We start from the raw sequence: 27703 nt of genomic DNA on the forward strand, positions 1-27703 counted from the left end.
GTAGGATTTCCCAGGCACTCTAGGATGTTGTACAGTCCTAGGCCCTGTACACTAAATGCCAGCAGTATTCCTATTGTCCCTTTAGTCAGTGTGTCAACCCAAGTTGCCTCCTAACAGTCCCCAGGGAAGTGATACTTCTCAGAGTTAAAAACTATTTTGTCTGTTAATAGGTGATACCAACCAGTCTGTGACCTTAAATGTCACATATATGCTAATTTTCAAATATCTCTGGCCCAAACATCTCTTTTGAATTCTCAACTGCCTCCAATTATGTGTAGGACATTTCTGTTTGAGTGGTCTATTTAGAAGCTCAATAAGTATTTGATGAGTGAATGATCTAATTATTGTCTTAGTCCCTCCCTCCTATTGAAAACTAAATTCTTGATCTTTTCCTACCTGTTGTTCCCTGTGGGGACATGGAGATGTTTTTACTCAAATCCCTCTTCAAGAAAGGACTGGCTGGCTGCCCAGCTATGAAGCATGTGGTTAGCTGACACCTTCCAGTTCTTACCTGCTTCAGGGTCCACCTCACCTTTAGAGCCAACATTATATGCCATATAACTGATGGCATGCTCTTCTTGGGGAGATTCCCAGCCAATGAATGAGCAAAGTGGTAGTAAAAGGACCTAAAGCAGTGTTAGACACCAAGCAGTCTAACACAGAACTCTACTAACTAGCCGCCTTTGCTCTGGTACTTGCCATTGGGCTGGCAGAGACTTTGTCAGGTTTCATCACTGCTTGCAACTTTCCCTGTACCATTCTGCCCCCGCTTCTTTTCCTTTTACAAGTGCTGTTTCCTAAGACACTTGTGGCACACCTAACTCTGTTTCAGCATCTGCTTTCCAGAGAACCTATTCAGCACTCTGTCTTTTACATTTCAGTAAATGGAATGTACCTAGTTGCTTAAGCCAAACCCTGTGAGTCATTTTTGATTCTTAATGCTCCTTCATACTATATAACTCATCAGCAAGTTCTGTTGACTCTACCCTGACATACATAATCTACTTTTCTCTCCTCCCACCAACCCAGTCCAAGTCATCATCATCTCTCACTAGAATACTGCTGCTGCTAAGTCACTTCCGTTGTGTCCAACTCTGTGCGACCCCATAGATAGCAGCCCACCAGGCTCCCCTGTCCCTGGTATTCTCCAGGCAAGAACACTGGAGTGGGTTGCCATTTCCTTCTCCAGTTCATGAAAGTCGCTCAGTCGTGTCTGACTCTTAGCGACCCCATGGACTGCAGCCTACCAGGCTCCTCCGTTCTGCAAATAGCTACAAAAGTCATGTCTGAAACTCACTCTGATCTCCTATATCCCGTTCTCCACACAGTAGATGTGGGGGAGTTGTGGGGGAGATGGGGGATGATCTTTAAAACATAGCCTGGCTTTGCTTGAAAACAATGGCTTCTAATCCAAACTCCATCCAGTATCTGTCAAGACTCTTCATGAGGTCTCCTAGCTTTCTGTTCAACCTTATTTCTCACTAATATCCTTTTCAATCACTGTACTCTAGCCACGTTTATTGTTGTTCTGAGAAGCCATTCCTAGGCGAAGCCTTTGCCCAAGCTATACCCACTTCATAGACCACTCTTTCCTCTACATTTTACATAGTCAGATCCTTCTCCTTCACTAGTACTCAAGTGCAATTGCCTCAGAAAAGCCCACTCTGACCACTCAACCTAAAGTAATTTTCCTCTCCTCCTTCCCATTATTCTTCCTAAATAGTATACATATAGTGCTGCTGCTGCTGCTGCTGCTAAGTCGCTTCAGTCGTGTCCAACTCTGTGCAACCCCATAGACGGCAGCCCACCAGGCTCCCCCATCCCTGGGATTCTCCAGGCAAGAACACTGGAATGGGTTGCCATTTGCTTCTCCAATGCATGAAAGTGAAAAGTGAAAGTGAAGTCACTCAGTGGTGTCCAACTCTTAGCGACCCCATGGACTGCAGCCTACCAGGCTCCTCCATCCATGGGATTTTCCAGGCAAGAGTACTGGAGTGGGTTGCCATTGCCTTCTCTGGTATACATGTACATATGTATGAAATTCATTTGTATGTAGGTATACATATATTTGGGCTTCCCTGGTGGCTCAGTTGGTAAAGAATCCTCCTGCAATGTGAGAAACCTGGGTTCGATCCCTGGGTTGGGAAGATCCCCTGGAGAACGGAAAGGCTACCTAAGCCGGTGTTCTAGCCTGGAGAATTCCATAGACTATATAGTCCATGAGGTCGCAAAGAGCAACTTTCACTCACTCATACATATATATGCACTTTTTTCTTTAATTTTTTTTAAATTTTATTAATTTATTTTTGGCTGTGCTGGGTTTTCATTGCTGCTCAACTTTTCTCTAGTTGTGGCAAGCGGGGGCTACTCTCTGGTTGTGGTGTGAGAGCTTCTCATTGCGGTAGCTTCTCTTGTTGCCGAGCATAGGCTCTGAGGTGTGTGGGCTTCAGCAGTTGCAGTGCATGGGCTCAGTCGCTGTGGCTCCTGGGCTCTAGATCACAGGCTCAATAGCTGTGGAGCACCACGGGGTCAGTTGCTCAGAGGCATGTAGAATCCTCCCAGATCAGGGATCAAACCCATGTCTCCTGCATTGGCAGGTGAATTCTTTACCACTGAACCACCAAGGAAGCCCTTCCTTAATTGTTTTTTGTCTGTCTCTCTCACTTGGCCAGAAAATCTGTGAGAATATGGACAAAATTTTGTTTATCACCATTTACCCAGTCTGATATGTATAATAGGCAATCAATACATATTTGTTGAATGAACAAATAAGTGAATAAAAGGAAAATTACCAAATTATCTTAGGTATTCTAAGGATGTTTTTCTCAGTATTTTGACAAAGGGATTTGATTTTTGTTTTTATCTTTTTAAAATAGTTTATTTATTTATTCGATTGCACCGAGTCTTAGTTGTGGCATTCAGGATCTTTAATTGTGACATGTGGGATCTAGTTCCCTGACTAGGAATCAAACCTGGGACCCCTACATTGGGAGTGTGGAGTCTTAGTCACTGGACCACCAGAGAAATCCCTGCTTTTATCTTTTTTCCTTTAGAAAGAGAATGGAAATTGTATCTTCTGCCTGCTGATATTAGTGATCATCACATAGGAGACACATATTAATAAGAGTAAATCAAACAGTAAAAACAGTATCTAGATCCATGTTACAATGACAATAATTTCAAAAGTCCTTTCAGTTCAGTTCAGTTCAGTTCAGTTCAGTCACAGTCGTGTCCAACTCTTTGTGACCCCATGAATCGCATCCCACCAGGCCTCCCTGTCCATCACCAACTCCCAGAGTTTACCCAAACTCATGTCCATCGAGTCGGTGATGCCATCCAGCCATCTCATCCTCTGTCGTCCCCTTCTCGTCCTGCCCCCAATCCCTCCTAGCATCAGAGTCTTTTCCAATGAGTCAGCTCTTCTCATGAGGTGTCCAAAGTACTGGAGTTTCAGCTTTAGCATCATTCCTTCCAAAGAACACTCAGGACTGATCTCCTTTAGAATGGACTGGTTGGATCTCCTTGCAGTCCAAGTTTTACTTTAAAAATTAAACTATCTCTACTGAGAAAGTTTTATAATATCCTAAGAACAATAATTTTACTCCCACTTATCAATACTTGGGTTTCCCTAGTGGCTCAGACAGTAAAGAATCTACCTGCAAAGACCTGGGTTCGATCCCTGTGTCAGGAAGATCCATTGGAGAAGAGAAAGGCTACCCACTCCAGTATTCTTGCCCGGAGAATCCCATGGACAGAGGAGCCTGGCGGGCTACAATCCATGAGGTCGCAAAGAGTCAGACACGACTGAGTGACTAGAACTAGCAATCCTTAAAAAAAGGAAAGAACAAACTAGAAACAAAGTAGTATGAAGTATATGTTCCATAGATTATCAGAATTTAGTGAAAAAAAATTCAGTCATGCTGCAGTAAGGAACATTATCAAGTAGTGTGTGCTACATTCATAATTTTTGTTTCTGTTCAGCAAAAAACTAAAATGTGCAATGACTATAGTTATATAAATCTTATTCCCAATCACTAGATTTTTATTTTTATTTTATGAAGTTAAAAAATAAGAACCTCAGAAGGCGCTCAGGCACATGAACGGAGAGCAATCGACGCCCAGCAGATCACGGCCACAGCCGTGCTGGCCCCCTGGCCCCAGCCACCGCCAGGCGACTGAGCCCTCCCCGGAGAATGCTGCCACCACCCCCAACGTGGCACAGGCTGAGGAGGAGCAGGTCGCGTTCTCCTTGGGGCAGATTCCCCGAGCACCAGCGAACCTGCTTCCCCTGCCGCCCCTGCCGCCCCTGCCCCTGGAGCGGCTCCAGCTCCAGCTCCTGCCAAAGGAAGATGGAAAATCACTCAGGATTGCTTCAAGGGAGACAGGAGCTGAGAGGCCATAGCAGCATCGCTGGGTCTTCGTGGAGATGCTCCTAGAGGTATTTTCCTGGAGCACCTTAGGTTCTCACCATAGAGCCAGGACAGTTCAGACCTGCATTCTTCGCTGAGATCTCTCTCATCTCCTTCAGCTATGGGGAATTGAGCTGAAGCAACTGAGTCTGAAACCACAGAAGAAAGTCTGAGGAACCACTGCCAGCAGTGGGGAAAACTTACAGACTGAAACTCTGGTCCAGGAGGCAGTGGAGGAAGTGGGGGTTGGGAGGGCAAAGCTGATATTGAGCTTCTTCCTATTTGCCATGGGCTTCCCTTGTGGCTCAGCTGGTAAAGAATCCGCCTGCAATTCGGGAAACCTGGATTCAATCCCTGGGTTGGGAAGATCCCCTGGAGAAGGGAAAGGCTACCTACTCCAGTATTCTGGCCTGGAGAATTCCATGAACTATATAGTCCATGGGGTCGAAAAGAGTCAGACATAACTGTGCAACTTTCACTCACTGTCTAAATACCAGAGGATGAGAGCCCAGAGGTAACAGGACAGCTTCAGGTGATGGAAACTCTTGTCTCAGTCATGAGTAAACATGTAGTGACGTGGCAGAAGACACCAGAGGAGCTGCAGAGAGCCATTGGTGAGTGGAGTGGATTATTTAAGAACATTACCTGCCTGCAGAGGAAAAACTATATAGAAAATGCCTTTGAGACAGTTTCTTAGCTTAATTATTTTTTTCTAGTGGTCTTTGTCAGAGTGTAGAAGCATCCTTATTTTGATCATGTGAAAACTTTTGCAAGATTCTTCTCAGATATTGAAAAGCTGTTAGCCAGGAGTATGTTGTAATGAGGCATAACATTGTTCCTTAAATTTTAGAGTGTAGTTATAAAGCAGGTGTACATTTATGATTCAATAAAATAATTCTGAAGAAAAAAAAAAAAAAGAACCTCTTGTTCCCCCTAAGGAATAGACAGAATTCCAGAAAGCAGAGTCGCTTTAGAGCGCTCCTGTAAAACTTCACTATGATAGACGTTTACCTGCAAATACTTGCAAAGCTGCGTTTGTACTTTTACTCACTTTAAATAGATCTGACTCACAGTGTTTACACACCCTTCTCTAACTTTTATGATTCTTTTAAAAAAATATTTATTTGCACCAGCTCTTAGCTGTGGGACACAGGACCTTCAGTCTTTGATGTGGCATGTGGGATCTTTATTTGTGGCATGCGAACTCTTAGCTACAGCATGTGGAATCTAGTTCCCTGACCAGGGATCGAACCTGGGCCCCCTGCATTGGGAGCATGGAGTCTTAGCCACTGGACCACCAGGGAGGTCCCGCTAACTTTTATGATCCTTTTAATGTAGACATTTTCTAATGACATCATGAACTTTCCCAAGCAACTCACCCTTTTGTGGTGCCATACAAATTTTATCTTTCCACATCCCATCCTAGGCTGCAGTCCTGAATGAGGTTAATATATTGGACACGATACAAAGAAATCAGCAAATGACTGCAGTAGTGTGAAGGCATTAGTTGACATTCCAAAGTGGTAAGGCAATTCATGATGTAAAGGGTGTGGCCAGACAAATTCAAAAATGTAGAAGACTGTTAGTATAGTTCCTGCTATCACAAAAGAGGGGTAAAACTTGATGCTTAAAGGGGTGGACAAACTGAAATTACTAAAGGGTAGTGCAAAATAATTATTCACAAGAGGAGAAGGATGAGTCCTTATTTGGGAAACCAGTAATGTCAGAAGGAGATGGAACAGTCCTTTATTCCTTTAAAAATGATATCATAGAAATCTAGAAAAGTTTTAGGACTAAGGTTACCAACTGGTGCCCAGGGGTACAATTAGACCTATAGACACATTGTATTGGTCTGCCTATAAAGTTGGGGTTTTTCCCAACTAGTTACCAAATCACAAGTTTCCATAATAAAAATTAGGATGTCTGGCTTCTCTTGAAAATCTTGGTGTTCTGACAATCCTTAGCCTGCATTCCTACATGGCAGCAACTGGCTGGAGCAAAGTAACAGCTTCTCTCTTTGGACAAGGCAGATAGTTGTTACAGTCCCCACTTAGTCAGCTTCACTTACATCATCCACCTAGCACTTGTAGGCATTTAAGTGTGTGACACTGATTTGGGGAATTCCATATAATAAAGAGATGAATCAATGTTGTAGGAGGGGAATCTATGACATAAGATATACAGACCTTGGAAAATTCATTGCAACAAGAGTAGAAACAGCAGAATGTTTATATCCTGCCATTTTAATCCCAACTGTATTCTTTCTAAACCTGCAACTCTAACCTCAGAACAATTGCCTCAATCATGCAGTCTATGAATCAATCAAGGAACTAAACTGGATCAATGAAATTTAATTTATAAGATATTTACTTTCCTCCCAAATTTACTAATATTGGCCTGATTTTTATTATATGCTATTGTCAGGTGTCCTTTGTGTCGAACATCTTTGGGTCAAGTTTAGAACAGATCTCATTGTCCTCAAGTGTAATAAACCATTATGTCTCCAAAAGATAACACATTTCAAAGCATCACCAACTATTTGTCCTTGGGGTATCCTATTCTCCTTACTGCCTGCATGCCTTGGCACAGACTGCTTTTCTTGTAATGTTTTTCTCTCTCACTACACTCCTAGTCATTTTTCAAAAAAAATAGTGGATAAATAATTTCCCCTAACTACACCCTCCTAGCATTAAACAATAATTCCTCCATTAGGCTCTCAGAGAATTTTTTTTTTTTAGGCAAGGAATATGTCTTTATTTGGAAAGCCAGGACCAAGAAGATGGCAGACTGATGTCTCAAAACAACAATTTTATCAGCGTCTGGATGCCAGGTGCTTTTATAGGACATAAAGGAAGAAGACAACAGAGGATGAGATGGCTGGATGGCATCACCGACGCGATGGACATAAGTTTGAGCAAGCTCTGGGAGTTGGTGATGAACAGGGAAGCCTGGCGTGCTGCAGATCATGGAGTTGGAAAGAGTCGGACAGGACTGAGCAACTGAACCAAACTGAAAGAAGAGGCAGTGAGGAAGTAAAGTAAAAAGGTCATCAATTTTGCAAATATCTTCCAGAATGGCAAGCTTTGGGGAGGGGATGTGTTAATCTCCTCTTTCTTGCATAGGCTCTCATAGAATTTTAAAATTTTTTATCTATTTATTCTTGGCTGTGCTGGGTCTTTGTTGCTGCATGGCTCTTGTCTAGTTGCAGCAAGCAGTGCTCCTATCTGGTTGTGGTACACAGGTTTCTCATTGCAGTGGCTTCTCGTTGCACAACACAGGCTCTAGGGTACACAGGCTTCAGTAGTTGTGGCACATGGGCTCAGTAGTTTCAGCTTCTGGGCTCTAGAGCACAGACTCAATTGTTGTGGTGCATGGGCTTAGTTGCTCTGTGGCATATGGGATCTTCCCAGACCAGGGTTTAAATCTGTGTCTCCTGCATTGGCAAAAAAATCAAATCTCTTATGCTTATACAGTGGAAGTGAGAAATATATTTAAGGGACTAGATCTGATAGACAGAGTGTCTGAAAAACTATAGATGGAGGTTTGTGACATTGTACAGGAGACAGGGATCAAGACCATCCCCATGGAAAAGAAATGCAAAAAAGCAAAATGGCTGTCTGGGGAGGCCTTACAAATAGCTGTGAAAAGTAGGGAAGCGAAAAGCAAAGGAGAAAAGGAAAGATATACCCATTTGAATGCAGAGTTCCAAAGAATAGCAAGGAGAGATAAGAAAGTCTTCCTAAGTGATCAGTGCAAAGAAATAGAGGAAAACAACAGAATGGTAAAGACCAGAGATCTCTTCAAGAATATTAGAGATACCAAGGGAACATTTCATGCAAGGATGGGCACAATAAAGGACAGAAATGGTACAGACCTAACAGAAGCAGAAGATATTAAAAAGAGGTGGCAAGAATACACAGAAGAACTGAACAAAAAAGATCTTCATGACCCAGATAATCACGATGGTGTGATCACTTACCTAGAGCCAGACATCCTGGAATGTGAAGTCAGTGGGCCTTAGGAAGCATCACTATGAACAAAGCTAGTGGAGGGGATGGAATTCCAGTTGAGCTGTTTCAAATCCTGAAAGATGATGCTGTGAAAGTGCTGCACTCAATATGCCAGCAAATTTGGAAAACTCAGCAGTGGCCACAAGACTGGAAAAGGTCAGTTTCCATTCCATTCCCCAAGAAAGGCAATGCCAAAGAATGCTCAAACTACCACACAATTGCACTCATCTCACACTCTAGTAAAGTAATGCTCAAAATTCTCCAAGCCGGACTTCAGCAAGCCATGGTTCACTGAACAATGAACTTCCAGATATTCAAGCTGGTTTTCGAAAAGGCAGAGGAACCAGAGATCAAATTGCCAACATCTGCTGGATCATCAAAAAAGAAAGAGAGTTCCAGAAAAACATCTACTTCTGCTTTATTGACTTTGCCAAAGCCTTTGACTGTGTGGATCACAATGAACTGTGGAAAATTCTGAAAGAGATGGGAATACCAGACCACCTGATCTACCTCTTGAGAAACCTATATGCAGGTCAGGAAGCAACAGTTAGAACTGGACATGGAACAATAGACTGGTTCCAAATAGGAAAATGAGTACATCAAGGCTGTATACTGTCACCTTGCTTATTTAACTTCTATGCAGAGTACATAATGAGAAATGCTGAGCTGGAAGAAGCACAAGCTGGAATCAAGATTGCTGGGAGAAATATCAATAATCTCAGAGATGCAGATGACACCACCCTTATGGCAGAAAGTGAAGAACTAAAGAGCCTCTTGATAAAATTGAAAGAGGAGAGTGAGAAAGTTGGCTTAAAGCTCAACATTTCAGAAAACTAATATCATGGCATCCAGTCCCATCACTTCATGGCAAATAGATGGGGAAACAGTGGAGACAGTGGCTGACTTTATTCTTGGGGCCTCCAAAATCACTGCAGATGGTAACTGTAGCCATGAAATGAAAAGACGCTTACTCCTTGGAAGAAAAGTTATGACCAACCTAGACAACATATTAAAAAGCAGAGACATTACTTTGCCAACGGAGGTCTGTCACGTCAAGGCTATGGCTTTTCCAGTAGTCATGTATAGATATGAGAGTTGAACTATAAAGAAAGCTGAGTGCTGGAGAATTGATGCTTTTGAAGTGTGGTGTTGGAGAAGACTCTTGAAAGTCACTTGGACTGCAAGGAGATCCAACTGGTCCGTCCTAAAGGAGATCAGTCCTGAGTGTTCATTGGAAGGACTGATGTTGAAGCTGAAGCTCTAGTACTTTGTCCACCTGATGTGAAGAGCTGACTCATTTGAAAAGACCCGGATGCTGGGAAAGATTGAGGGCAGGAGGAGAAGGGGACGACAGAGGATGAGATGGTTAGATGGCATCACTGACTCAATGGACATAAGTTTGGGTAAACTCTGGGAGTTGGTGATGGACAGGGAGGCCCGGCGAGCTGCAGTCCATGGGGTCGGAAAGAGTCGGACATGACTTATCGACTGAACTGCACCAAACTCCTGCATTGACAGGCAGATTCTCTACCATGGAGCCACCAGGGAAGATCACTCTCATAGAATTTTGAAGATATCTTTATTAAAGAACTTATACCCTTTCTTTTAGAATTTCAGTGGTTTTTTTTTTTAATGTATTAATCTTTGGGGGTAGAATTAAAGACTGAGTTACTTAGAAGCAGTATTTTAGTGTCTCCAGAACCTAGCAATCTAAAGACATTTAATAAATATGTGTTGAATGAATGGTCATAAGCAGGTATAGAAATCTACTAGGTCAAGTGTTATGGGATGAGGCCATAATGTGACATGCTATTATGTAATAAAAATTTGCCATAACGGGATGAGGCAGAATATGACATCATGAGAAAAAAATCTGTGAGAATTTATCTGTTGACAATAGTCTGGAAACGTTGACTACAACAGGAAGAGGAGCTGGACCATGCATTTAGCTCACTAGGGTGATGCACGCCTCTCTGGAATCCTGCCATGCCCAGATAAGCATTAATACTTACATTGTGCCTGGAGCCTAGTAAGCCTGCAATAAATACTTGTTGAATAAATTAATCTGTGAATGATCTGGGAATGATCTACCATATTCTGGACTCTGGGTCATCATAAATCAGATTTTTGTTCTATTGATAACCTGGGTTAGTCAAGGGTGGTTTGGTTTCTGTGTCAAGCTGGACGGCATATAACTGTGTTTTGAGTTGGGCTGATCTCTTCACTGAGGACATGGTGGTCTATCTATGTCAACACAATTCTGGGTACTACCTTATATTAAGATGGTACCGGCTGTGATTCTGAGTGGATTGTAAACTAGTTTCTGAACTGATATGCTAGGATTGGTCAGCAGGTCTAATCTTGGATGTGAGGAGGGAAGAAAAGAAGGACAGAAGAAAGGAAGGAAGGCAGAGTGGAGTGCGTAAACAAACAAGCAACTGTAAAAACGTTTGTCAGATGTACACACTGCTATATTTAAAATGGATAACCAATAAGGACCTACGGTACAGCACATGGAACTCTGTTCAATGTTTTGTGGCAGCCTGGATGGGAGGGGAGTTTGGGGAAGAATGGATACATGTATATGTATGGCTGGGTCCCTTTGCTGTTCACTGAAACTATCACAACATTGTTTTTTGTCAATCAGCTATGTGCTGTGCTGTGCTTAGTCACTCAGTCGTGTCTGACTGTGACACATGGACTGCAGTTCTCCAGGCTCCTTTGTCCATGGGGATTCTCCAGGCAAGAATACTGGAGTGGGTAGCCTTTCCCTTCTTCAGAGGATCTTCCCAACCCAGGGATGGAACCCAGGTCTCCTGCACTGCAAGTGGATACTTTACCATCTGAGCCACCAGGGAAGCCCAAGAATACTAGAGTAGGTAGCCTATCCCTTCTCCAGGGGATCTTCCCAAGCCAGGAATCAAACTGGGGTCTCTTGCATTGCAGGTGGATTCTTTACCAGCTGAGCTACCAGAATAGCCCATTAATCAGCTATGAAAGTGAAAGTAAAAGTCACTCAGTCCTATCCGACTCTTTGCAACCCCACCAACTATAGCATGGAATTCTCCAGGCCAGAATACTGTAGTGGGTAGCCTTTCCCTTATCCAGGGGATCCTCTTAACCCAGGGATCAAACCCAGGTCTCCTACATTACAGGAGGATTCTTTACCAGCTGAGCCACAAAGGAAGCCCATTAATCAGCTATATCCCAATATAAAGTAAAAAGTTAAAAAAAAAAAAAGAAAAGCTTGTCATGCCATCAAGTAGTCTTCCAGCTGAAATCTCCATAAGAAAAGAAACAAGTAAAATAAACTAATTAATTAAAATTTTAAAAAGAAAATAAAAAGAAAAGGAACAAGTCTCTCACAAAAGGGCCTACCTTATTATCCTCGCTATGCTCAGTCACTAGCTAGGGAATCATGGACTTGTGAATTGCCAAGTACCGCAGCGGAAGTCTACAATCAATTATGCTCCCTGTAGTGAGAGACCCAAGAGGCACTTTCTCATCGTTGCCGTAGTCCACCCATTGTACCATGCAGACCCACTTGTCTATTCAGGTTCAGGTTCGCCGCCTCCATGCTGCCCATGGATCTCTCTTCTTGAGGGAAACTTCCTTCCTGTGGGAAGTGTGTTGGAAGAACTACAGCATCTATTCCTGCATTTGATCTCAAGGCCTCAGCTAGTACTCATCCTCTCCTTCCTCCATTTTGAGTTCTAAATCCTGCTCACCCTCAGCTACCACCTCAGCAGGTCTGCATGGCTTTCCTGATCCTGCAACTCAAACTTCTATGTCTGAGGGTCCTGAACCCATTGATAATCATACCCCTCTCAGTCCAGGTTGCTACATGTAACCATTCGTAGTTATAATGGAACAAAAAGATTCCAGTAGGTGCTCAAGGAGATAGAAGAGGCCTGACACACTCAACTTGCCCCAAAATGGCTGACTGGTCTCTTGGAGGAATAATGTCATAAAAGCAAGCAGTTCAAGACAGGGTGAACTTCACTATAGCCCTCGTCCATTTCACAGCTTCTTTTCAAACTCAGGTAGCATAAATCAAAGTGGTCTGTGGTCTGAATGATATATCGTGCCCTCCCCCAACCCCTGGAATTTACATGTTAAAAACCTCACACCCAAAAATGATAATATTTTCAGAGCAGGAAACGTTGAGAAGTGCTTAGGGTGGAATGAGTCCTTATGAAAGGGACTCCACAGGGATCCCTGGCCCCTTCCACCATGTGAGGACATAGGGAGAAGGTGCCTGCTAATGAATCAGGAACAGGGCCCTCACCAGAAAGTGACCTTGTTGGCACTTGATCTTGGACTTTCCAGCCTCTAGAACTGTGAGCAATAAATTTCTGTTGTTTGTAAGCTGCCTAGTCTGTGGTATTTTGTTAAAACAGCCTGGGTGCACAGGCAAATAAAATTAATTTTTAAGTTTTGTCCTGCATTATGCCCTTTAATATTCTGGAAGTAACTGACTCTCTAATAATGTTTAGTACAGTTGTTCTGTCTTGAATCCATGAGATCAAAGCTATTTTATGGTAATCCTGTGATGTTATTTACATTATCATCCATGGAGTCATCATTGCTAAATCAATCAATCAATGAAAAGGTCTTTAAACTTCCTTTGGTTCCATTTCCAATGTGCTAAGTGTTCAGAAACCTGGAGACCAAAAAACCAGAGGACTTCTGCTTTAGGACAAAAGCTTTTTATTTTTCCCTCTTGAAAAAAAAAAAAAAAAAACATTCACAGTTTTATTTCGCTATTACTATTGCTCATAGAATGCTGCTACTGCTAAGTCGCTTCAGTCGTGTCTGACTCTGTGTGACCCCATAGACGGCAGCCCACCAGGCTCCACCGTCCCTGGGATTCTCCAGGCAAGAACACCAACCATTTATGTTGACTACCTTTAACCACAGCAAGTAATTTCTGTTGTACAGATAAAACCAGGGGATGGATAAATAAGAACTGCTTCTTGTACAGGAGCATTTTAGCAGATGAGCAAAGCTCATCTGAGCACATATAATACAACTTTCTACAACCACATACATCCCATTTCAGCTTCCTAAAGTGGCAAAGTGAACATGTTTATTATCATGACCCAAGTTATAACCTCTCTACAGCACATAAAAATAAGCAAAACTATGTATATTTAAAACTATGCTTAGTAATAATCAACAATCCAGTATTCTACATTACTGAGAAGTTATCTAAGTATTCAGTGATTATCTATTAATTTATCTGATACCAGTCCAATGTTTTTGTTTGCTTGCTTTTTGTGTGTGTTTTGTTTTGGGCTGCATCTCACACCTTTCGGGATCTTAGTTCCCTGACCAGGGAACAAACCTGTGCTCTCTGCAGAGGAAGCACTCTGGAGTCCTGACCACTGGAATTCCCAGTCCAATGTTTTAAGCTAAAAAGAACTTAAACATTAACTTCAGGTTACTACCAAACATACATACTACAAAATGTAATTACTATTGAAATGAAAATGTCGGTGTGATGATTCAATTTATTTGATTACAAATTTACATTTCACAGTCTTAAATATCGTTTATGCCCTTCAGGCAAAGACCATCAGGAACACTCCTGTAGTTGAGCAAGTCTGGTTTATAACTCACTGAAGCAGAAGAGAATATATACCATAGGGAACTGTGGGGCAACTCAGTAAAAGAGTGTAAGAAAGGACTTACAGTACTAGAGATTTGGTTGGGTGATTTCAGAGAAGGTACAAGAAGAGAGGGTTTACTCTAGGTGAAAGTGGGGACAAACTAGGATTATCTCAATATCTCTTATTCCTAGGGAGGGCACTCTAAGCCTAGAGCTATCATTGGTAAAGCAGTATCAGTTACTCATACTAGCTGGTACAGGGAGATATTCGGTATTTTACAGCTTGGACAATATTCTTGTTTTGTCTGCGTTCAGACATTATTGGAATGGGCTTGTTATTGTACTAATCCATCCTGGTCACAGGGTGGTCTTGTCTGTTGTTGATGTTCTGTGAAATTATTCATGTCCACCAGGAGCACATTAAGACCTAGCTGTGAGTGCCAAGCCAGCCTGCATTGGCAGGCGATTCTTAACCTGTATATTTAAATCTACAATTTCAGCTGCAAGTCAAGAGTAAAAACAGAAACCAAAAAACTTACTAGTTTGGGTGTCAAAAAGCTGTTTCCCCTCCTGGTCAAATGTTGTTCTCCTTCCTAGTTTACATGGTCTTAAGATGGACAAATAGATAAACAAATATGACTAACAAAATTTGGGGAATAACTTAGCCATAAGCAATCCAGAAACAAAAATAAATCACAGAACTAATAGTGGCTACAAGATACTAGAGAAACATGTGTTACCTAACTCAAGTTTGGCTGCTTGCCACTCAAAAGCCAATTCTGAAGAGACAAATGTTGGTTGGAAAAGAAAGATTGCTTTATTCAGGAGGCCAGCAACCTGGGAAGAAGGCGGACTCATATCCAAGAACCAACTCTCACGATTCTGCTTGACCATGAACATTTTTAAAGAGATAAAGGGGGATTTAATCACAGTTAATCATTTAGAGAGGGGTCAGAGTCTTTTATCATCCACTGTGTGCAGATTTTTTTCTGGCTGGTTAGTGGTGAGGTAACAGGGCAGTGCCCCAGGAATCTTGTACTCAGATGAAGTGTACTCACTAGGTGGGAGCCTTAGCTCCTGCTGAAGAAGCCAAATATATTGTCATATATATTCCTTGAGGAAGAACCAGGATGATGCTTTTTTATTACACTATTGTTTCTTGACTGCTTCTCATTTGTTTCTTCACTCCCTCCCCTCCCTGATAAGCAACTCTTTGAATCTGCCCTTTGGTACTCAGGGAAGATCTAAGAGGCTGAAGCCTCTTAAAAACAAGAAATGGGGACACAGAAAGGATTTGTACCTGGGAGAGCTCCTTAGTGTCCCTATCAGTTCCACATAGTGGCAGCAAAGTTAATGTTCTTTTGCCACTTGGCATTCATCTCTAGAAGCCAAAAAAATAAGTGTCTGAGTTTAAGACACCCATGAGGTTCCTTTTCCAGCAATGTAATACACCTGGCCCTTTGATGTTAATGCACTGGACATCATAGTGGATAACCTCCATAGCCTGTGGCACAGGTTCAAATCCCTGGTTGAGGAAGTAAGATCTTGCAAGCCAAGTAGCCTGCCAGTTCAGTTCAGTTCAGTTGCTCAGTCGTGTCCAACTCTCCGACCGCATGGACTGCAGCACACCAGGCTTCCCTGTCCATCACCAACTTCTGGAGCTTGCTCAAGCTCATATCCATTGAGTCAGTGATGCCATCCAACCATCTCATCCTCTGTCATTCTCTTCTCCTCCTGCCTTTAATCTTTCCCAGCATCACAGTCTTTTCCAATGAGTCAGTTCTTCGCATCAGGTGGACAAAGTATTGGAGCTTCAGCTTCAGCATCAGTTCTTCTAATGAATATTCAGGACTGACTTCCTTTAGGATGGACTGGTTTGATCTCCTTGCAATCCAAGGGACTCTCAAGAGTCTTCTCCAACACCACAGTTCAAAAGCATCAATTCTTCGGGGCTCAGCTTTCTTTATAGTCCAACTCTCACATCCATACATGACTACTGGAAAAACTATAGCTTGCCCCATCCTCCCCCCAAAAATTTGTATATGATATTACCATATTTATCATATACCATATATAATATACTATATTTCTTAGTCAGACCCTGAGGAAGGAAAGCATATCTTACTGTCTGCAATAATATGACTTTGTGCTATTCCTGTCTTCATTAGCTTGATTTTGTTATTCTTCTGTGTTCATTAGCATCACTTAATTTCCAAGAGTCTCCCATCCAGACGAATGGCTTGATTGTTCATTATAGTAACTTCTTGAAAGAACCATCACTACTTTGATGGAAAGCATCAATAGCTTGCCCCTTAAGATTCTTTGAATTCCTCCCCTCAAAATTCTCCTCTTGGCTGTTTCTATCATTCCTCGACTGTTATATCATGATCCTTACCTAATTGTAATTAAGCACTTATTTTGAAAGACTCACCCTAAATCAAACCTCCAGTTCTCCATAAAGTCTGTCCTTGCTTTCTCCCTTCAAAATACTGCCAAAGCTTTTTGGAGTGGTGTTCTCCTTTATGCAATAAGCTCTACTTGTCTTACCACAGATTATATTGGTGGTATATGGGGAGCCACATGTGAAATGCACATATAAAATCCATCAGGAATACTGAAAAGACTCATTTAGTAAATGCAAAACTGACTTCCTCCACAGTGGAGCAGGGAAACTGAGTGAGCCTCTACCCAACAAAATTAATGAACAAAACAACAAAGGTCAACGATTCCACATGCAGCAACTAAGACCTTGTGCAGCCAAATTAATAAATAAATAAATTTTTAAAAATCTATGTTAAAAAAAAAAAAACCTATACACCAGGGCTTCCCTGATGGCCCAGTGGTAAAGAATGCACCTGCTAATGCAGGAGACATGGGTTCAACCCCTTGTCCAGGAAGATCCGCATGTTGCAGAACAACTAAGCTCACATGCCAAAACAAGTGACCCAGCACTCCAGAGCCTGGGAGCCTCAACTGCCGAAGCCCACGTACCACGACTGCTGAAGTCCTTGCACCCTAGAGCCTGTGCTCCACAGCAAGAGAAGCGACCACAGTGAGAAGCCCATGCACGCAACTAGAGAGTAGCCCCCACTTGCCACAACTAGAGAAAATCCCGAGCAGCAACAAAGACCCATCACAGCCAAATAAATTAAGTTACAAAAAATACCTATACACCAAAGCAAACTCTTTACAAAAGCCTTGAAGATTTTCTAATAGTTGCCACCTCGCTTCTGAGTCTCACCAGCTTCTCTGTTCTGCTTCCTGTGCCAGGCACCTTCCTCTGCAGTTAAGTCTTGCACTTACACTTACCTGCCAAAGCTTGCTCATGCTTCCTTCCCTTTCCTTAAATGTATCATTTTGCCCAAGATTCTCTCCACTCTTCTTTCAATGCATGTTCTTTAGAGTTTTCAAGGCTGATTTCAAAATTAATCCTTTACAGGAAGTCATCCTTGATTGACTCATCCCAAAGCCCTCCTCTGTATTCCTCTTGGTAATTTCTCACCTTATCAAGTCCAGCCTTCATACAATTCTTAGTCTTCTTGGCCTCTTGGCAGCATTTGATGCTTTTGGACAGTCCCCTCTTGGCATTCTCTCCTCCACTGGCTTCCTTAATAGGGCATTCTTCTTCCTTCCCTGACCTTTCTCCTGTTTCCTAGCCTGCATTCTGTCACCTAAATGGAGAGGTTCTCCAGTGATTTGCTTGAGTTGGGCAGACTTGTTTATCCGCGGTGCCCAGCACCTCACTCAACCTCTTTTGCATTATTTGTACTATCTCCAGTGTTCACCACACTCATCTGGCAAAGAAAGAGACAAAGAGCAAACATGGACGTCCACGCTGTACTGAGACTTGCCTTGAGAAATGCCCCATGGAGCCCCTGTTAGGGCTGCAGCATGGCGTGCATTGGCCAGTGGGGAAAGCACCATCTTTGTAGGGGAAGAAAAACTTTCCTAGGGTCCCTGGCTGGGTCTGAAAATTAAACTGAAAAAGGCAGACTAATAGGAGAAAAGCAAACTAACTTACTTGATATTTATGTGTCACAGGAGCCTGCATAAAGAAATGAAGGTTTAAGGAAACAGAGCTGAGTATTTTATGCTAGGTTTGATGGAGCAAGGACCGTCATGGAGGGATATGATAGATTAAGGAGTATGAGGTAAGTATTGTAAACTGGGAAAAACTTAGCAAGGCCTGTTTGTTAGGATGCTTCTTGGCATCCCTTTGTCTTCAGGTAAAGGATGCTCCTTCCCTCTGAATATAAGGAAGGTAACTCTCACATGAGTGTTTTATGACATTTCAGGGGGAAAGGATGAGGGGAGGGTCAGAGTGACCTTCCTACTTCTGTCATTTTCTCAAAACTCCTTCAGTTTAAAGTATTCAGGATGCTAAGGTGCCATATTTTGCGGTAGTGTGTCCAGCACCCCATCGCCTTCCATGGGTTCGACTTGCCAGTACTTCTCTAGCATAAGAAGTGGGTGTAGCCAAAAGAACAAATGTCCCCTCTCAGCACCTGCTTTATAGTCCTTTCTTAAGGAGAAAGCAATGCATGGACTTGGGAGAAGACTACATGGACTCTGCCACTTACTAGCTGTGTGATCTTGGGCAAGTTACTTATCTTTTCTGTCCTCCAGTTTCCTCATCTATAAAATGGGGATAACAGCAGTGATGATATCTCATAGAGTTGTTACAAGGATTAGATGACTTAATATTTATTTGGAAAGTACTTAAAACAATGCCTAGCACATATTAAGTGTTATATAAATATTATATAAAGATACATGAATAATTTTGCTACCTAGTTAGTCCATTTTCAAGTAATATGTTCAGGTACACTAATGCTAAGTATAAAGTGAAGTGAAAGTGTTAGTCGCTCAGTCATGTCCGACTCTCTGTGACCCCATGGACTGTAGCTCGCCAGGGTCCTCTGTCCATGGGATTCTCCAGGCAAGAATACTGGAGTGGGTTGCCATTCCCTTCTTCAGGGGATCTTCCCGACCCAGGGATTGAACCCGAGTCTCCTGCATTGCAGGCAGACTCTTTACCACCTGAGTCACCAGGGAAGGCCTGGTGCTAAGTGTTATGAGAATGTTAAAACTTTCTCAAAGGAAAAGGAGTGGGGAGGGACGAGGTATATCTACAAAAAAATGGATGGGTATTTTTAAAGATTATTTTTTTATTTGGCTGGGCTGGATCTTCGTTTCAGCGCTCAGTGTCTTTGGATCTTCGTTGCAGTATACAGAATCTTTAGTTGTGGCATACGGGATCTAGTTTTCTCACCAGGGATCAAGCCCAGGCCTCCTGCAATGGGAGCCTGGAGTCTTAGCCGCTGAGCCACCAGGGGAGTCCTAATGGGTTTTTCTTCACCACTCCCCCCTCATTCCCTGGTTGTGAGTAACGTTTGTTGAGGACACCTGACATCCCTGCTCACATATCTGTGCGGAGGACATCCCTGCTCACATATCTGTGCAGAGGACTTGTTCGGTTCCATTGCAAGATCTTCCGTAGCCTGCTTTGTCCTCCTGAAAGTAACCTTCCTTTCAGTTCCTCTCCCTAATGCTTCAGACCTGCTCCTTTGCCCCAGCCCTGCCCCCTGTGCCCCTGAACTAGGGAGAGAATCTCCTAGATGCAGAATGCCTGCCTGGCTAACCACACAGATGCACCAGACATGGCCTTGGCCTTCCGGTCACTCACAGACCAAGAGGATCAGTACTGTGAAGTCTTGAAACTAGCCATTTTGGTAGTATATGAGAACTTAATTTGCTTTCATGTGGTTCTCTAGCATAATTTACATCCACACCTCTAACCATAATCAGTCAGTTATGACTTACATTAACTTACCCAGAAAAACACCCACTTCCTTAGAGGAAATTATGTTAGACCAACGTCTTCTGTGGTTTTTTTGCCCAGTGCATTTTTATTTTAATTGCTGAGAAAGAAGTTCACCTCTGAAAAGAATTTTAAGTCGCTTGACTTTGTAGAAAATGTCCTGAGCTGGAAGTCAGGCATTGTGAATTATAATCCTTGTTCTCCCCTTTCAGCACCAGGAGTGAGCTGCTTCACCTTTTCAGGTCCCCACTTACTGAAACATTCAGTGGTAAAGAAAACAGCAAATGTTTTTTGATGCTCTTACAAAATCAAGCTGCTTCTGTATCCGTGAAGCACTGGGACTAGATACCAACTAGTCTAATCTCTCATTTTACAGAGGATTAAACTGAGGCTTGATACTTGATAAAGTGGCTTACCAAGGTCAGACATCTAGCTAAGATCAAAGACAAGACTGTGTGATGAAGAACTGTGTTTTGTTCTTTGCTAGACCTCAAGCCATTGTGTGCCTACTGGTTATTATGTAGCAGACAAGAATATGCTTAGATTAAAACAGTTTTCTTCTTTCATCTAGACAGTTTCCTTTGAAGGAAATAAAGTCCTTGCATTCATTGTGGTGTACTTTGAAGGATTACAGCTTTTATCTTATGTTGTTGATTGTAATAATTAAAACTTTGAATAGCTTTAAACATTATTTGTGGGATACAGAAAAATTAAAAGTAAAAGTTTCTTTAAGATGAAAAATGTTTAATTTTGTAATTCAACAAGATGCTTAGCCTGCAGAAAAAAGAGAATGTTAAACTATCTTTATTTGGATATAAGAATTATAACAGGATTTCCCTTGTGAGAGAAAAAAACATAGGGACAAGTTTTAAAGACTTGAAGGCTTTTGATAGTTAACACAGTGGTAATTAATTTTCCTCTGGTTTCTTGCAATTTATTCTTGTATAATAACATTCATCTAAAGATTATACATGAGTTTTAATCTTGTCTATACTTAAGTTTTATATAACCACTTTTTAATTTTTTATTGAAGTATAGTTGATTTACAATGTTGTGCTAATTTCTGCTGTATAGCAAACTGACTCAGACATATATATACATTCTTTCTTATATTCTACTCCTTTATGGTTTATCCATAACCTGTTTATTTTGTTTCTCTTAGTTTTCAGATAAGCAAATCAAAAATTTCAAAAGCAAGATACTCTCAAAAGCCCTGCATTGCCTGTTTCTTACTTTAACAAACTCATGCCTGGATATGACTTGATTCAAATTTAGCCTTGCCTGTTATAGGAGTGATGATTTCATCATGCAGCCTGCAAGTTCAGGATCTGCCAGATAAGCTGAGATCTCCTAACTCCTAAGCAATCACCTACCACCATCTTTTCAACCCTTTCTCAGGTTCTCTTCCCATTCCGTCAAATAATTTTACTTCAGCTTCCCCTGGTTTGCCTTTGGGCTTCATGTGGGACCCCTGTGCAAGCACCTTTTTCTCTCTCTCAGCTTCAGTCCATCTCAGGCAGGATACCTGGCTAATACAGCCTGAGCTAGTTCCCTGCCCTGGATTAGAGACAGGGAGATTTAGACACCTATTATTGCCCAGTGTATGAGGCAAGGTATGGCCATAACTCTATGAGGAAACAAGAAGAAGAGGCAAGTCAAAGACTTGCTCCAGGGACTTCCCTGGTGGTCCAGTGGCAAGACTCCACGTTCCCAATACAGGAAGCCTGGGTCCAATCCCTGGTCAGGTTACTAGATCCCACATGCCACAATTAAGAGTTTGCATGCCACAACTAAAGAGTCCTCATGCTGCCCGAGACCTGGTACAGCCAGATGGATAAAAACATTTGAAGACAACAACAACGAAGGCTTTCTCCAGTCCCTAGATGTAGAGTACTTGGGCAGCAAGCATTAGGTTCCGGGTTGGAAACTTACAATCCCCAAAGGAAAGAGAAGATGATCAATACTGTTCCTGAATTCTTGTAGAAAGCAGAAGTGCACTGGAAGTGGGGATGTGTTTTCAGCAGCTTTGTTACTCAGTGTGATCGAGGAACCAGTAGAATCAACATCACCCGGGAGCATCTCAGGCCCCACCTCGGGTCTTCCAAACCCACACCTGCATTTTAATAAGACCTCAAGGTGATTGGTATACACACTGTCTAAGGTGAGTCTGGCTCCATCTGACCTTTACTATGAAAGGCTTCAGAATGTCCAGGGCTGAGAGACAGACTTGGGCACCTCAACATATACCAGAGTCAAGTGCTAGTCTAGTCATCCACAGAGAAACTCACTGCCACAGGGCTTACATACTTGAAGGCTGAGTGCCTGCTCATTTCTCCCTATTGGCAAACTTAACTCAGGTGGCTAGATCCTCATCAAGTTACTGGGGGAACCTGGGATATTTACTCTCCCCTCCGAAATTGTTCAGTGTTCCTCCAAATACATTAATTCCAACCTAAGAACCTTTCAGTCTCCTTCTTTCACTTGTGCAAAACAATTGTACTTTGCCTCATTTTCTCAAGCTTGAGGGACATCTCTGAGTAACTCCCAAATAATTTTGATACTTACAAGTCAGTTACACAACCTCATTAAATCCTTATAACAGCCAAATATTCAATAGGTACTATTATCCCCATTTCACAAATGCAGAAACTGAGGCTCAGAGATGTTAAGCAACAGATTCAAGGTCACACATCAGAATCCTAGCTGACTCCAAAGTCAGTGGCTTTAGCACCTGCAACATACACAACCACCTCTTTAGCCTTTTCCTCAGACAAGCTCCATAGCTGCTTTGCAAGCTGTTATTTACAGACATATGGCTTGTTTTCCTGCTCCTTCGTGTGGTTCATACGTCACGTGTCAACCTCTTCATTATGATTACTATCATTGGCATCATCATCAATTAACATTAGTTGAAAGCTGTTGTGGTGCCGGGCTCTATACTTTTAATTCCCTGTCTGCAGTCTCTACCTGTACACACTTCCTTTTAAGTAACCACATGGCTAGGAATATTTTCTTTTGAAAGTGTGACAAAGCATGCAGATGCCGAGGCACCTGTTTTAGTGCTGGAAACTGGAGGAAAAAAAGACATTTTCTGAGTTACTCACTGTGTACAAAATCTGAGCAATTGATATCTGCTTTCACACTTCATGTTTGATGACTTCAAAGATCAAGATAAATCCTTTCAACCAGAGGAAAAATAAATCCATAGGAGCTTAATCTGTAGTTTATCACTGTTCATTGTCGAACTCGTATGCTTTTATTCTGTTCTGATTTCTTTTTTTATTTTTATTGGAGTATAGTTGATTTCCAATGTTGTGTTATTTTCAGGTATACAGCAAAGTGAATTATACACACACTTAAGTGTGTGTGCTCAGTTGTGAAGTTGTGTCCAACTCTCTGTGGCCCCATGGCGTGTAGTCCGCCAGGCTCCTCTGTCCATTGGATTTTCCAGGCAAGAATACTGGGGTGGGTTGTCATTTCCTTTTCCAGGAGATCTGCCCAACCCAGGGATCAAACCTGTATCTCCTGTGGCTTCTGCATTTGCAAGCACATTCTGCATGTATTCAGTCTGTTTTACATTCTTTTCACATATAGGCCATTATAAGTATTGACCTACATGTGAAATGTATTGGGTAGAGTTGCCTGGGCTGTATTTATCTTTAATTTTTTTTTCCTAAGACTATGGAAAATTCTGAAAGAGATGGGAATACCAGACCACCTGACCTGCCTCTTGAGAAATCTGTATGCAGATCAGGAAGCAACAGTTAGAACTGGACATGGAACAACAGACTGGTTCCAAATAGGAAAAGGAGTACTTCAAGCCTGTATATTGTCACCCTGCTTATTTAACTTGTATGCAGAGTACATCATGAGAAATGCTGGGTTGGAAGAAGCACAAGCTAGAATCAAGATTGCTGGGAGAAATATCAATCACCTCAGATATGCAGATGACACCACCCTTATGGCAGAAAGTGAAGAGGAACTAAAGAGCTTCTTGATGAAAGTGAAAGAGGAGAGTGAAAAAGTCGGCTTAAAGCTCAACATTCAGAAAATGAAGATCAAGACATCTGGTCCCATCACTCCATGGGAAATAGATGGGGAAACAGTGGAAACAGTGTCAGACTTTATTTTGAGGGGCTCCAAAATCACTGCAGATGGTGATTGCAGCCAGGAAGTGAAAAGATGCTTACTCCTTGGAAGGAAAGTTATGACCAACCTAGAGAGCATATTCAAAAGCAGAGACATTACTTTGCCAACAAAGGTCTGTCTAGTCAAGGCTATGGTTTTTCCTGTGGTCATGTATGGATGTGAGAGTTGGACTGTGAAGAAAGCTGAGTGCCAAAATATCGATGCTTTTGAACTGTGGTGTTGGAGAAGACTCTTGAGAGTCCCTTGGACTGCAAGGAGATCCAACCAGTCCATTCTAAAGGAGATCAGTCCTGGGTGTTCTTTGGAAGGACTGATGCTAAAGCTGAAACTCCAATACTTTAGCCACCTCATGAGAAGAGTTGACTCATTGGAAAAGACACTGATGCTGGGAGGGATTGGGGGCAGGAGGAGAAGGGGACGACAGAGGATGAGATGGCTGGATGGCATCACTGACTCAATGGACCTGAGTTTGTGAACTCTGGGAGTTGGTGATGGACAGGGAGGCCTGGCATGCTGCAATTCATGGGGTTGCAAAGAGTCGGACACAACTGAGCAACTGAACAGAACTGAAGACATTTAATTTTATTTTTATTCTCTCTCTCTTTTTTTAACTGAAGTATAGTAGCCTCCTAGGTGGTTTAGTGGTAAAGAATCCATCTGCCAAGCAAGAGATGCGGGTTCAATCCCTGGGCCGGGAAGATCCCCTGGAAAAGGAAATGGTAACCCACTCCAGTATTCTCACCTGGAAAGTCCCATGGACAGAGGAGCCTGGTGGGCTACAGTCCATGGGGTCCCAGAATAGTCACCCACAACTTGGCAACTAATAAACAACAACAACAATCCAAATGTAGGGGAAAAGTTGGGTGGGTGTACAAGTGAAACAAAACTGGCTAATGTGTTGATAATTGTTGATGCTAGGTGATGAGTACCTAGGGATTCATTATAGTATTCTCTCTACTTTGGTATATCTGAAATTTTTCAGTTAAAGAATGAAAAAAAATCCTCATAGATCCTATGAATATTAGAAAATATATGTGAAAGTGCTGTAGTTTGGAATAATACCATTTTCAAGCACTTATTGTGTGCCTTAAGCCACAGAACACTTTATGTACATTATTTCATTTAAGTATCAGAACAGTTGCATGAATTAGGTAATTGTTATTATCTGCATTTTAGAGATGAAGAAAAAGACATAGAATCTAAGCAAATCACCCACGGTCACATAGCTAATAAGTACCAAAATCAGATTTAAACCTTAGCTGACCTCCAGAGCCCATGCTCCATTGCCTCTCATCTGATGAGCATTTCAGTAATAACCAATAAGAGCTGCCATTTTTTGTGTTCCATCTAAATGCCTCCTCGACATTATCTCTGACTTTTTCACTTTTTCCCTTTTCTTCCTTATGCCCACTGTTTAAAAGTATCTGTCCTAAACAGTGGAGAAACAAAATAATTTCCTTGACATCATTAGTTAACAATTCAGGAGTATTGATCAAGAATATTATATTTCTCAGAGAGGAAAAGGTCAGTAAGGCTTGAAGAAGTAAGAAAAAACCCTTTGGGACTTGGAGCTTCAGCATCCCACAGACCCACTTTGAGAAGCTGAGAAATCTCTGGACTTTCTCCCCCAGAGAAAGCACACGTATACATATACACACGAAATTTGCATTCCATATCAAGAAGCTTGTGAATTCCCTGAAAGCCATCTATGAATCCCTGGCCTAGGTAAGCGAGGGGAGAATATTCCAGGCAGAAGTCACAGTACTATTAGTTACAGGAACATGAGGGGAACCATCTGCTGGATCGCTTAGTGCTTGTAAGGAAATAGGAAATCAGACCAGAAGGGCAGAGAGGTAACCAGGCAAAGAGGACACTGGAGAGCCCACTGTTCTTATCCTTGGATCCCACCCCTGGGAATTTATCTTAAGGAAAAATTCATCTAATCATTATTTACAACATTCAAACACCTACATAAGACAGTATCGCAATACAATCTAATACTGTAACTAAGAAAAAACTGGAAACAACCTAAATTTTTATAATGGAAAGATATTAAAAATTAGGGTGCTTCAAATTGCTAGAATAATGTTTAGCCATTGAACACAGTAATTCTAAATCCTTTGCATAAGTAAGTGTCTAGAAAAATTGGCCAAGATTTTAAAATAGGCAGAAGAGATTACTGGCGTGCTTTCTGTGGAATGCTAGGCATTATCTAGTGAATCAGCTGAGGATAAATAGCTTCTATAGGGATGGGCACTTACGATTGTCTTTCTTCTAACTAGGCTATTTTACAGTTCTTTGGGAAGTTAAATTATAGAAAACTGATAGTGATGCAAAAGATCTTAGTTCACAAAAATGCACATGAATTTTGTTGATAGAAATATAATTAATTTCCACTCTGTAAGCAGATGACCCAAAACATTATATTGCCCTATAAGATATTAATCAGATTTGCATCTTTTAGCAAATTTATTCCAGCATTCCTAATTGCGTCTGTTTATCTACTCATCAAATTCTCCTTTGAATTGGTCTTAATATCTTACTGATCATGTTGATTAACTAGGTGAAAAATCCTTAGCATCTGTGTTAGTTATTTATTGCTTCATAACAAATAACCCCCAAACTTAGTGGCAATAAGTGGTGTGTGCTAATTTGTTTCAGTCTTGTCCGACTCTTTGTGACCCAATGAACTGAAGCCCATCAGGCTCCTCTGTCTATGGAATCCTCCAGAAAAGAATATTGGAGTGGGTAGCCATGCCCTCCTCCAGGGGATTTTCCTGACCCAGGGATTGAACCTATGTCTCATTTCTCCTGCATTGGCAGGTGGATTATTTACCACTAGCATCACCTGGGAAGCCCAGTGGCTAAAAAGCAGACATTTGTTATGTCATAATTTCTATGAAGCACAAGCTGGAATCAAGATTGCCAGGAAAAATATCAATAACCTCAAATATGCAGATGACATCATCGTTATGGCAGAAAGCGAAGAAGAACTAAAGAGTCTCTTGAAGAAAGTGAAAGAGGAGAGTGAAAAAGTTGGGTTAAAACTCAACATTCAGAAAACTAAGATCATGGCATCCAGTCCCATCACTTCATGGCAAATAGATGGGGGAACCGATGGAAACAGTGAGAGACTTTATATTTTGGGGCTCCAAAATAACTGAAGATGGTGACTGCAGCCATGAAATTTAAAAATGCTTGCTCCTTGGAAGAAAAGCTATGACCACCTAGATAGTATATTGAAAAGCAGAGACATTACTTTGCCAACAAAGGCCCATCTAGTCAAAGCTATGGTTTTTCCAGTAGTCATGTATGGATGTGAGAGCTGGACTATAAAGAAAGCTGAGCACCAAAGAATTGATGCTTTTGAAGTGTGGTGTTGGAGAAGACTCTTGAGAGTCCCTTGGACTGCAACGAGACCAAGCCAGTCAATCCCAAAGGAAATCACTCCTGAGTATTCATTGGAAGGACTGATGCTGAAGCTGAAACTCCAATACTTTGGCCACCTGATGTGAAGAACTGACTCATTGGAAAAGACCCTGATGCTGGGAAAGGCTGAAGGCAGGAGAAGGGGATAACAGAGGATAAGATAGTTGGATGGCATCACCAACTCAATGGGCATGAGTTTGAGTAAGCTCCGGGAGTTGGTGATGGACAGGGAAGCCTGGCATGCTGCAGCCCATGGGGTAGCAGAGTCGGACAT

The 27703-nt window shown here is 42.0% G+C and overlaps 1 non-coding gene across 1 annotated transcript; it reads right to left on the reverse strand.

Annotated features, from left to right (window-relative positions):
- Nucleotides 1-5640: 5640 nt before the first annotated feature.
- Nucleotides 5641-5713, reverse strand: TRNAW-CCA (transfer RNA tryptophan (anticodon CCA)). The gene has a single exon. It is a non-coding gene; the product is annotated as a tRNA-Trp (tRNA).
- Between the last annotated feature and the right edge of the window lie 21990 nt (nt 5714-27703).

The sequence above is a fragment of the Budorcas taxicolor genome, chromosome 15, assembly GCF_023091745.1.
Source record: "Budorcas taxicolor isolate Tak-1 chromosome 15, Takin1.1, whole genome shotgun sequence".
Classification (NCBI taxonomy): Eukaryota; Metazoa; Chordata; class Mammalia; order Artiodactyla; family Bovidae; genus Budorcas; species Budorcas taxicolor.